At 36.9% G+C, this 12,036-nt stretch overlaps 1 protein-coding gene across 1 annotated transcript in view; it reads left to right on the forward strand.

Annotated features, from left to right (window-relative positions):
* Positions 1 to 1,222: 1,222 nt before the first annotated feature.
* ALDH1L1 (aldehyde dehydrogenase 1 family member L1) overlaps positions 1,223 to 12,036 on the forward strand; it is an 86,710-nt gene continuing 75,896 nt past the window's right edge. Inside the window, exon 1 of the mRNA XM_054587307.1 lies at positions 1,223 to 1,365. The gene's annotated coding sequence lies outside the window, so the exon portion shown is untranslated. The remainder of the gene's footprint in view (positions 1,366 to 12,036) is intronic.

Raw genomic sequence — 12,036 nt, forward strand, 5'->3', positions numbered from 1 at the left:
CAGCTCCTAAGAATGGTCTAGAAGCCTCAGTAGAGATAAACCACTTCAATCTTGGGTATTCACCCTGGCAAGTGGGCATGAAGCCATTCAACAAACATTTAGAACCACGGTGCCATCACTGTGTACTGGGAATACAACAGTGGACACATCCCACCAGTTTCCTGCCCTCAGAGAGTGGAAGCTGGTGGTAGAGACAGATAATAAACAAATAATGAACAAGGTATACAGTAAGGAAGTATAACAGGATGATGTGATAAAGAGTGGCTGAGGGACTTTAGAGTGTGTGACCTAGAACAGCTTCTCTAAGGCTCTGCATCAGGTATTTGATGTGCAAATCATTATGTGAAGGTGAGAGAGGGCATGCACGCTTCTGTAGTATCTGAGAAAGGAACATTCCAGCAGATGCCAATGTAAAAGCCCTGAGGCTGGAGAAAGCTTGATGTGTTCAGGCACTGAACAGAGGTCCAGATGGCTGAAATTCAGGTAGAGAGAGCCCTCAAAAGCAGTAAGACTAGAAAGGGCATAGAGAAGTCCAGTTGCAGGTGTGGCTGGAGGGGCATTCCAGGTGGACAAAGGCTGGAAGTCAGGAAACAGTGGGCAGATTTATTCTCCTCTGTGTTCTTTTATTCCCTGACTTTTTTTTTTTTTTTTTTTCATCCAGAGAAAAACACATAACCCCGCCTGAGACAGGACTGGTCAGGCTGGGAGCCAGGGGAGGGGTCCGTGGCGTCCACACTAGGTAGAAAGCAGCACTGGAACAAGGGGAATTAATTGCCCAGAAAGGCTCGATGGGCACTGGAAGAGCAGAAACCCTGATAAGCACCAAGATGCGCCGTTACTGCCTTTCTCAGGTTCATAGAAGTTCAGAGGGCAAGGATTTTGTTGGACTCTGTGTCTACAGCACGTCGTAGGAACTTGACGCATTATTTTTTGAGTAAGTGAGTGGGTGAAAATTACCGGATTTGGCGAGAGTTTCGTCTTACCACTTCAGCCTTGCAAGTACTCAGAACCTCGGGGCGTTTGGGCCTTTTCAAAGCCCTGTGAATTCTGGAGGACCCGTATCAAGTCTTCTGTATCAAAGTAAGCAGGCCCAGAGAGGCTGAGTAATGCGCCCAGCGCCGACTCACAGTGCGAGTCCTTCCCACCGCAGACCAGATTGACTTTGGGGCCTCCCTGAGTCCCCGCCCCTGTTGCCTCCTCCCGGTGCCTCTCCACTCCCAGCTCTGGATTTGGCCGAGGCTCCCAGATTGGCCAGGGCGGGTCCCACCTCTCAGCCTCCCAGGGCCAATTTGCGCCAGAACCAGCTTCGAGAGCACAGCTCTCAGAAATCCCTCCAGGGGACGGCTGCCCTTCCTTCTGAGCGAGGTGAGTCCCCGCGCACCCCGATCCGCCCGACTCTCACCCAGGAAAGTAGGCTGTCCCGGTTCGCTGCTCCGGGTGCTCCGAGGGCTGTAGGCTCAGGGGCTCCAGGCTCCTGAGGGGATCACGAGCATCATCGCGGGAATGCGGAGGCTTGGGGTCCACATCTGGTGTTCCCCATGGGGCAGCGGAGCCTCCAGCCTGGCCTACGGTCTTCAGGCTAATGGGCCGTGGAAGGGGCTGGGTAGGGACCCAGGGCAGGACGCTTAATGGAGCCCGCATGCTTACAGAAGAGAAAACTGAGGTTTGGAGAGAAAAAGGGACAAGCTGAAGTTGACACTGATGGTTTGTGACAGAGGGACAACCTACCCCTGGGCTGTCTGCTTTCTTCCCTAAGTTCCTTACCCCATTCTAGGGACTGGAAAAGCTACCCCCTAACTGGTCCTGTGCAAAATGTAGAGAGAACCCTCAAAAGCAGTAAGGCTAGAAAGGGCATAGAGAAGTCCAGCTGCAGGTATGGCCGGAGGGGAATTCCAGGTGTACAAAGGCTGGAAGTCAGGAAAAAATGGGCAGATTTATGCTCCTCTGTTCCCGCCCCCCACCTTTTCTTTTCATCCAGAGAGAAACACATAACCCCTCCTGAGACAGGACTGGTCAGGCTGGGAGCCAGGGGAGGGGTCCATGGCATCCACACTAGGTAGAAGGCAGCGCTGGAACAAGGAGAATTAATTGCCCAGAAAGGCTCGATGGGCACTAGAAGGGCAGAAACCCTGATAAGCACCAAGATGCGCCGTTACTGCCTTTCTCAGGTTCATAGAAGTTCAGAGGGCAAGGATTTTGTTGGACTCTGTGTCTACAGCACGTCGTAGGAACCCCAAACCCCAGCAGAGCCCCACAATGTAATCCTTGGGGTTGCCCTACTCAGAACCCAGCACGCTCCTGCTAGTACCTGTTGGGGCCCCTCACTTGCCACCTGCCTAGGAGAGACAGAAATCTCCCCTAGGGGCGGACAGAGACAGAATTCAACAAATATTCCCAGACTTGCAGTTAAGAGGTGTGGGTTCTGGCGTCCCTCCCCACTCCTTCCTACTCTGTGACCTTACACAAGTTTATTAAGCTCTGAGTCTTCGTTGTTTTGGCTGAAATTGGGAAAGGTGATAAAAAACTAGCACATACCTTCTAATGTTGCTTGCGAATTACACGAGATTATCCACCATGTTGGCCCTAGAAGGTCCTCTATGAGAACTAACTGGTTAGAAACAAGGAAATTGAGGCTCAGAGATGAAAGCGATTCGCCATAGTAGAACCCAGCTCTACACCCTGAGGTGGTCTAGGTATCCTGCACTTGCGGACTGTCTCCTGAGCCCAGGACCTTAGGAAAGATACTCCGCCAGGGGCCCCTGGCTATGGAAGGGAAAAGTGTGTTGCCAGCTACGTGCCAAGCTGAACAGGCTACTGGAGAGAAGTTAGCTTTGGGCCCTCCAAAGGGCAATAAGAGGAATGGGACACCTTGTGTCTGAATGAAGGCTGAACACCTGGCAGCTCAGCTGAGCCTCTGCCCCCTTCTAGAGCCGCATTTTTTGGTGGGCCACAGGACTGCATCATAACAGGTGATTCAGAGCTCCTGCACCTGCACAGCGCAGCTCCGCTGACTTGCGGGTAGAAGACCTGGGAAACCCGTTACACTCCTGCGGCTGCCAGGGCAACCCACAGAGCCCCTACGCACTGCCTGGGGTAAGGACACTGAGCGGTGCCAACTCATGAAGAAAGCAAAGGATGGGAGTCTGGCTGGGAGGCTGCCAGGCGGCCCATTCAGGTTCGCAGGCTCTGCTTCCCGGCTCCCCCCTCTCGTTGCACCTGATCTTTCTTCCGCCAAGGGCCAACGGTTGGCTTAGGCCCCTCCCACCGCTCCTCCTCTGTAACAACAGCTCCACCGGGTTCCAGAGGAATCTTTTTTTGTACCCCTTTATTTTTCCACAAGGAATACATGCCCAGTGTAGAAAAAAAACCCACATAAAACTGAGCACTCTGGTAAGAAAAAGATAATTGCAGTCATCAAAATAAATAAAAATCCCAGACCCCCCAAACTATATCCAGTGACTTTTAACATCCCTGTATGAATACTTCAGACTTTAAACTGCGATTGCACCAACATAGGTGCTTGCACACACGTCTTAGAAAATTATAGTGGTATGTTACTTGATGGGGTGTTTTGGCTCACAAATTCCTGGAAATGAAACAGATCATGTTGTCATTTCTAACTGCTGCATTGCTTATACAATGTGAATGTATCATTATTTTAAAATGCTCAAGTCTTTATTTGCTTGTCTAAGCATAATTTAGAAGTGAAATTGCTGAGTCCAAAAAACTATTTTTAGGATTTTGATAATTATTGCCAAATTTTGCTCCAGAGAATTTGCACCAGTATATCAGTGCACGAAGTTATCTATCACATACCACTATCAGCAATGTATAAGATTCTCCATTTTCCATAGCCAAGCCAACATCAGATATTTATATTGCTTAAATTCCTTCCAGGTTTATAAGATAAAAATAGTCCTTTGTTTTATTTTTACATTTGTTCAAATTACCTGTGGTTTGAACATGTTTTTGTTGGCCTATTAGTAATATTTTGGCAAATTGTTTCAGAAACATGAAATTTTCATGTATGAAAGTTTATCGCATACTTTCTTTTATATATCTCTTATAATGTCATGCTTGTAAAGCCTGAAATTTATCAGTATTTTCTAATACTTTAACATTTTCTTTATATTAATTTTAACAATTAATATAAAATATCAATATTTTAAATATTTTAAACCCGATTAAACTGTGTTTTAGAGTAAGATGTGAACCATAGAGCTAGATATTTTTATTTGTCTAATTAATTAAATTAATAGATGGGTTTTTTTTTAGGGCAGTTTTTAAAAAACTTCTGTGCTCTACCTGTTAATTTCTCCTTTTCCTTCTAACTCCCTGGCAACCATAGATCTTTTCACTGTTCCCCTAATTTTGCCATTTTGGGACTGTCCTATAGTTGGAATCATACATTATGTAGCCATTAAATAGAGTCTTCTTTCATTAAGCAATATGCATTTTAAGGTCTCTTTATGTCTCTTCATGGCTTGACAGATCATTTCTTTTTATCACTGAATAATACTTCATTGTCTGGATGTACTGCAGTTTATTATCCATTCTCCTAGTGAAGGACATTTTGGTTGTTTCCAAGTTTTACTAATTCTGAACAAAGCAGCTATAAATTTCCATGTGCAGATTTTTGTGTAAGACATAAATTTTCAACTCATTTAAGTAAATACCATGGAGTGTGATTGCTGGATTCTATGAAAAGAGTATGTTTAATTTTGTAATAAACATCTAAACTATTTTCCAAAGCAGCTGTATCATTTTGCATTTCTGTCATCAATGAATGAGAGTTCCTGTTGCTACCTACTCTTGGCAGAACTTGGTGGTGTTAATGTTTTGGATTTTAGTCATTCTAATAGATGTATAGTGATATGTTATTGTTGTTTTAATTTACAATCCTTAATAGCATATGATGTCGAGCATCTTTTCATATGCTTTTTTGCCATCTGTATATCTTCTTTGGTGAGATGTCTGTTTATGTCCTTCCCCCATTTTTTAATTGGGTGGTTTGTATTTTTTTTATGTTGAGTTTTATGGTTTCTTTGTATATTTTGAATATCAGCCTTTTATAAGATATGTGTTTTGCAATGTTTTTTTCCCTCTCTATGGCTTCCTTTTATTCTCATAACAGTGTCTTCCAAAGAGCAGAAGTTTTAATTTTTATTGAAGTCCATTTTACTATTTTTCTCTCCCAAGCATTGTGCTTTTCATGTTGTACCTAAAAAGCCAAACCCAAGGTCACCTAGATATTCTCCTGTACTATCTTCCAGGACTTTTAAAATTCTGCATTTTACATTTATGTCTACATTTGGTTTTGAGCACTTTTTTTTTGCATGTGTATAACCAATTGCTCAAGAATCATTTGTTGAAAAGTCTATTCTTTCTCCACTGCATTGTCTTTGCTCCTTGTCAAAGGTCAGTTGACTATATTTGTGTCACTTTATTTTTGGGTGCTGTACTCTGTCTATTGATCTATTTGTCTATTCTTTTACTAATACCATATTGTCTTGATTACTATAGTTTCGTAGGAAGTCTTGAAGTCATGTAATATCAGTTCTCTGACTTTGTCCCTTTCCTTCAATGCTGTGTTGAGTATTCGAGGTCTTCTGTCTTTCCATGTAAACTTTAGAATCAATTTGTTAATTTCTGCAAAATAATTGCTAGAATTTTAATTGAGATTATGTGAGATCTATAGATTGAATTGGAAAGAACTGATATTTTAACAATATTGAGCCTTCCTATCCATGTATATGTACTTTCCATTTATTTAGGTTTTATTTGATTTCTGTCATCAGAGTCTTGCGTTTTCCTTATGGAGATATTTTACAGATTTTTTTTGGATTTATATCTAAATAATTACATTTTTGGTTGGTACTAATGTAAATGTTATTGTATTCTTTTTTTTTCAAACTTGTAAAAAATCTTTAATGATACACAGAACTGAAGTGAATGCATGCAGCTTTTAAAATTACAACTATTTTACCCTTTTTCTTTATTTCCTTATATTCAAAAATGATAATGTTTTCAAAATATGTAACATATAAAGCAAGATCACTTTTATTAATAATTTGTCTTAAAGGAGGGGAAACAAAACTTAACGTGTAACCCTACAGAGAAGCAAAGCCAACTGTGAAGCGAATAATAATCACAATGCTCTCGAAGTAGAAGTGTGTGACTTTGAAATAGCAGGCTGCCTAATTAATTCAGTGAGTATGGAAACCAGGATGAGGCAGGAAAATAAGTGGGACTAAGCAGGCTAAAATGCTAAAAAGATAATCTACCTTTGGTTTCTCTTTGACTTCTTATGAAGTATAAGGTAATGAAAGACTATTCATTCCCAGTGCAGAGTCAATGAATAAAATGGAGAAACTTATCCCTATGTTCCACTAAGGTTTTACCTATAAAAATGAGAAGAACTGCAGGAAAACTATTCTTCCACTTCAAATGATTTAAAGACAATCATAGTTTAAATCAGTCTTTAAACTCTAACAATATTTCCATGTAAAGGAATAGTCTGAAAAGGAAGAAAGCAGGTAGCTATTTTAAGCTCTATATAAATTAAATCATTTATTCACATAATAGCCTTCAGTTATCTTTTAAGTATAGAAAGACTTCCTTTTTAATCATCCAAAATACCATGCAAAAAGATGAAATCTCACCCACAGCACAGATGTATCCATTACAAACTGGGAACAAAGCCTAACTTGCTCCTCTAGAAATGTATTATTGACACACTAATAAATATCAGTGAATCTACTAAGTACTAAACATGGTCTTATCTTCCACATAAATTGAGGTGAAATGGAAGGCACTGGATCAAAAGTACTTAAAACTTCTGAATTCTTTTTCTAGATATTCCTTAAATTCCACTTTCACCTTTTTGCATTAATTTCTTAATTTATTCTTAATTTCAAATTCTAGCTGTTCATTGCTGACATTTAAGAACAATTAACTTTTGTGTATTAACCTTGTATCCTGTAACCTTGCTATAAGTGTTTATTAGTTCCAGAGTTTTTTTTTTTTGTTGATTCTTTGAGATTTTTTGCAAAGACAATAATGTTATTTGTGAACAAATATAATTTATTTTTTTCCAATCTGTATACATTTACTTTCCTGTCCTATTGCATTAGCTAGAATTTCTGGTAGGATGTTAAACATGAGTTATGAGAAAGAACATCTTTGCGGTATTCCCGATCTTAGTGACCAAGCTTCTAGTTTATCACCATTAATTGTGATGTTAGCTGTAGGTTTTTTTGTAGATGTTCTTTATCAAGTTAAATTCCTCTCTATTCTTAGTTTGCTTAGAGTTTTTATCATGTATGGGTATTCAATTTTTAAAATAATTTTTACATTTATTTATGTATTCATATTATTTTTTTCTTTGTTAGCTAGATGTGATTGATTACAATAATTGATTTTTGAATATTCAGTACCTGAAATAAATACTTGCTTGTGGTGTATATATACTTTAACATTGTTACATTCAATTTGCTAGTATATTTATGAGGAATTTAATATCTATGTCCCTGAAAGATATTGGCCTGTATGTTCCCTTTCTTATACTGTATTTGGTTTTTGTATTAGGATAATGCTCTCCTGATAGAAAAACTTAGAAAATATTCCCTATATTTTTATTTTCTGAAACAAATGTTAGAGAATTGATATAGTTTGTTCCTTAAATGTTTGGTGGCACTCATCAGTGAACCCTGGTGCTTTATGTGTGTGGATGGTATTAATTATTAATTCAATATCTTTAACAAATATGGGCCTATTTATGTTGTGTTGCTTCATGTGTGAATTTTGGTAAATTTTATCTTTTAAGGAACTGTTCTATTTCATCTAACTCCATCAATTTTCTGGATGTAGAGGTATTTATAATATTCTTTTATTATTTTAATGACCATGAGATCAGCAATGATGGCCCTTCTTTCATTTTTAATGTCATCAATTTTTTGAGTTAGTTTGATAGCTAGAGGCTTATCAATTCTATTGATGTTTCAAAAGAAACTCCTTTTGGTTTTATTGTTTTTCTCTATTGATTTGCTCTTTTCAATTTCATTGATTTTTGCTTTAGTTTTTCTTATTCTTTTTCTCTGCTTAATTTTAATTTGCTCTTGTTTTTCTTGTTTCCCAAGATGAGTACTAATTTTATTGATTTTAGATATTTTTATTTAATATCATGTGCATTTAATGCTATAAATTTCCATTTCATACCCCTTTAACTGCATCTCATAATTGTTTTAAAAACTATTTATTTATATTTAGAGAGAGGGGAAAGGAAAGAGAGAGGGAGAGAAACATTATGTGGTTGCCTCTCGCATGGGTGCCCCCTACTGGGCACCTGGCCTGCATCCCAGGCATGTGCCCGGACAGGGAATTGAACCAGCGACCTTCTGGTTCACAGGTCAACGCTCAATAAACTGAGCTACATTAGCCAGGGCGCATCTCACAGACTTTGATGTTATATTTTTATTTTCATTTACTTCAAAATATTTTAACATTTCTCTTGAGACTTCTTTATTGACACCTGTATTGTTATTAATTCCTCTGTATTCCAGTGTGATCTGACAGCATACATTGTATGATTTGTATTTTTTTAATAATTAATATGTGTTTTATTGGGAAATATTACATGTGAGCCTGAGATAAATATATATTCTGTTGTTGATCAATGACATATTCTATAAGTGTCAATTAGATCCAGCTAACAGATGGTGCTTTTCAGTTCACCTATATCCTGACTGATGTGTTATCCACTGGATCTCCTAATTAGTGGGGATTGATGGAGGGGTGTGAGGTCTCCAACTATAATAGTGTATTGGTTTCTCCTTGTGATTCTATGAGTGTTTGCTTCACATATTTTGATGCTCTGTTGTTAGGTACATACACACTAAGGATTGCTGTATCTTCTTAGAGAATTTAATCATTTATCAATATGCAGTACCCCTCTTTTTTTCTTAATTCTTAATAATTTTCCTTGCTCTCCAGTCTGCCTTGTGTAAAGTTAATAGAGTTAGTCTATATATATATTTTTTATTAGAGTTAGGAGGGTATATCACTTTTCAACCCTTTTAATATATCTTTTTTTAATATTTAAAGTGGGTTTCTTATGGACAACATATAACTCAGTCTTGATTTTTTTATGCACTGTGATAGTCTCTGTGTTTTAACTGGTAGTTCAAAGTGATTATTGATATAGTTGGATTAATATCAAACATGTTTATGACTGTTTTCTATCAATTGCCCTTGTTTTTGTTTCTTTACTTTTTCTGGTGTATCACTCTTTTTGACTTCTGGTTTTAACTAAGCACTTTATGTAATTTCAGTTTCTCTTCTCTCTTAGCACATCAATTATAAGTCTTTTTTTTTTTTTGCTTTTTTTTAAAGTAGTTGCTCTAGAGTTTGCAATATACATTTACAATGAATCCAAGTCCACTTTAAAATAACACTATGCTGTTTTATGGATAGTGCAAGTATCTTGTAACAGAATATTCCTGATTGATCCTTCCCAAGCCTTTATTATCATTGCTGTCATTTCACTTATCCACAAACAATAATCACTGAATATACTGCTGCTATAATTATTTTGAACAAACTTGTTTCTGTCAGTTCAATTAAGAATAAGAAAAATTATTTTACTTTTATTTGTTTTTCTGCTAATGCTCCTCATTTTTGTATGTAGTCCTGAATTTCTTATCATTTTCCCCTTTTTTTGAACAACCTCTTTTAAAATACTGTGTAAGTCAGGTTTAGTGGTGACAAATTCCCTTAATTTTGGTTTGTTTTATAAAATCCTCATTTCTTTTTCACTTTTGAAGGATAATTTTACTGGTTACAGATTATATCCAGTTTTAGGTGGATGGGATTATTCTTTCAATACTTTAAATATTTCATTCCACTCTTTTCATCTGCCTGGTTTCTGAAGAGAAGTTGGTGTAATCCCTATTTTTCTGTTTGGGATGCTGAAATAGTTTTGGAAATACATGGTTATAATGCTTACAGAACACTGTGAATGTAAATGCCACTGAATTGTACACTTATAAATGGTTAAAATAGCAAGTTTTATGTCATATAACTTATTACTATAAAAACTAAAACAGCTATAGTAAATACAAAGATAAACAAGTTGATCAATGGAACAGAATGCAGGTCTAGATATAGATTTACTGATACATTCTTCTTTTCAATGGAGAAAAGAAGGTCTTGTCGTTATCACATGCTGGGTTAATTTGATATCAATACAGAAAAATATTTCTGAACTTCTACCTCATATGGTACACAAAAATAAATTTTAGAAGGACTTCACATTTAAATATGAAAAGCAAAAAAATAAAATTTTAAAATATTTTCCTTTTTACAAAATTTTCTATTTTTAAATCATGTTTATTCTATTAGAGTTGACTCAATTTTCCCCTCTTTGCCCTCCTCTATCCATCCACCCCAACCGCCTTTCCCACAGTCAATTCCCACTCTGTTGTCCATGTCCATGGGTCATTCATACATGTTCTTTGTCTAGTCCCTTCTACTTTCCATCATTGTCCTCCTTCCAAATGCCTTCTGATCACTTTCAGTCTGCTTCATGTTTCCATGCCTGTGGTTAATTTTGTTCATTCATTTATTTTGTTGAATAGATTCCACTTATAGGTGAGATCATATGGTATTTGCCTTTCACCAACTGGCTTATTTCAGTTAGCATAATATTCTCCAGTTCCATCCATGTTATTGTAAAAGGTAGGAGTTCCTTCTTTCTTTTTATTTTTTAAATGCAGATTGATTTTATTTATTTATTTTTAATGTTAAAATCCATTATAAAATATTAAAAAATTTGAATCCATTATAAAGTCTCAGCAATTAAAACAACATGACACCAGCACTTGAAATAATCAAGTAGATCGATCAAATAAAATGAGCATTCTAAAAACAAACATATATATCTACCTAACAATATAATATATGACTAAATTGATATTTTAAATCAATGGGGGAAAATAAGGCTTATTCAACAAATAAGGCACATGGACGTTATTACTGGGAATAAGACAAATATAGAGCTCTATTTCACACATTATACAAGAAATATTCAGGTGAGTTAATCATCAATATGTAAAATCTAAGGAGTTTTAGGAGAAAATACAAAATAATGTATTTCTAACCCTGAAGTATAATATTCAAACCCAGAAGCTACAAAGTAAAAATTGACAATATGATTATTTAAACATTTAAGACTATATAGTAATATACATATAAGAAAAAGCTAAAGGACAAGTAATAGAATAGGAAAGTCTTTGAAACACATTTAAAAAAGGGTTAATCGTTTGTTTGTTTTTTTTTTAGGGCAAAAATTCTACAAACATTTAGTCAAAAAATGGATAAAGAATACCGAAAAGTCATTTAAAGCTTTCTAAAAAATAAAAGAAATATGCAAGAAGTACACAAACAGGTTTAGTTTCAACAAATAATAAAGTAACAATTAAAATAACACAGTGTCACAATCAGATTAAAAAGTATTAAATATATTGGTAATATGAAGTATTGGTGACTGTGAAAGGAACTGGGTATTCATAGACTGTTTTTCTTCATCTTCTTAAAGCACTCCCTTTAGCATTTCTTGCAATGCTGGGTTGATGGAGGTGTATTCTTTTAGTCTTCTTTTGTCTGGAAAACTCCTTATTTCACCTCCCATTTTAATTGAGAGCCTTGCTGGGTAGAGCAGTCTTGGTTGCAGGCCATTGCTTTTCATGACTTTGAAGATTTCTTGCCACTCCCTTCTGGCTTGCAATGTTTCTGTTGAGAAGTCGGATGCTAGCCATATTGGCACTCTCTTATATGTTACAAGTTCTTTCTCCCTTGCTTCCTTTAGGATTCTCTATTTGTCTTTAATATTTGCCATTTTCATAATTATGTTTCTTGGAGTGGGCCTCATTGTTTTCCCCTTGAATGAGACATTCTGTGCTTCCCAGACTTGTGTGACTTTTTCTCTCCTCAAATGAGGGAAGTTTTCCATCATTACTTTTTCAAACAGGTTCTCTATAT

This window comes from Pteronotus mesoamericanus, unplaced genomic scaffold (assembly GCF_021234165.1).
Source record: "Pteronotus mesoamericanus isolate MK-2021 breed Mesoamerican mustached bat unplaced genomic scaffold, CSHL_Meso_final scaffold_118, whole genome shotgun sequence".
Lineage (NCBI taxonomy): Eukaryota > Metazoa > Chordata > Mammalia > Chiroptera > Mormoopidae > Pteronotus > Pteronotus mesoamericanus.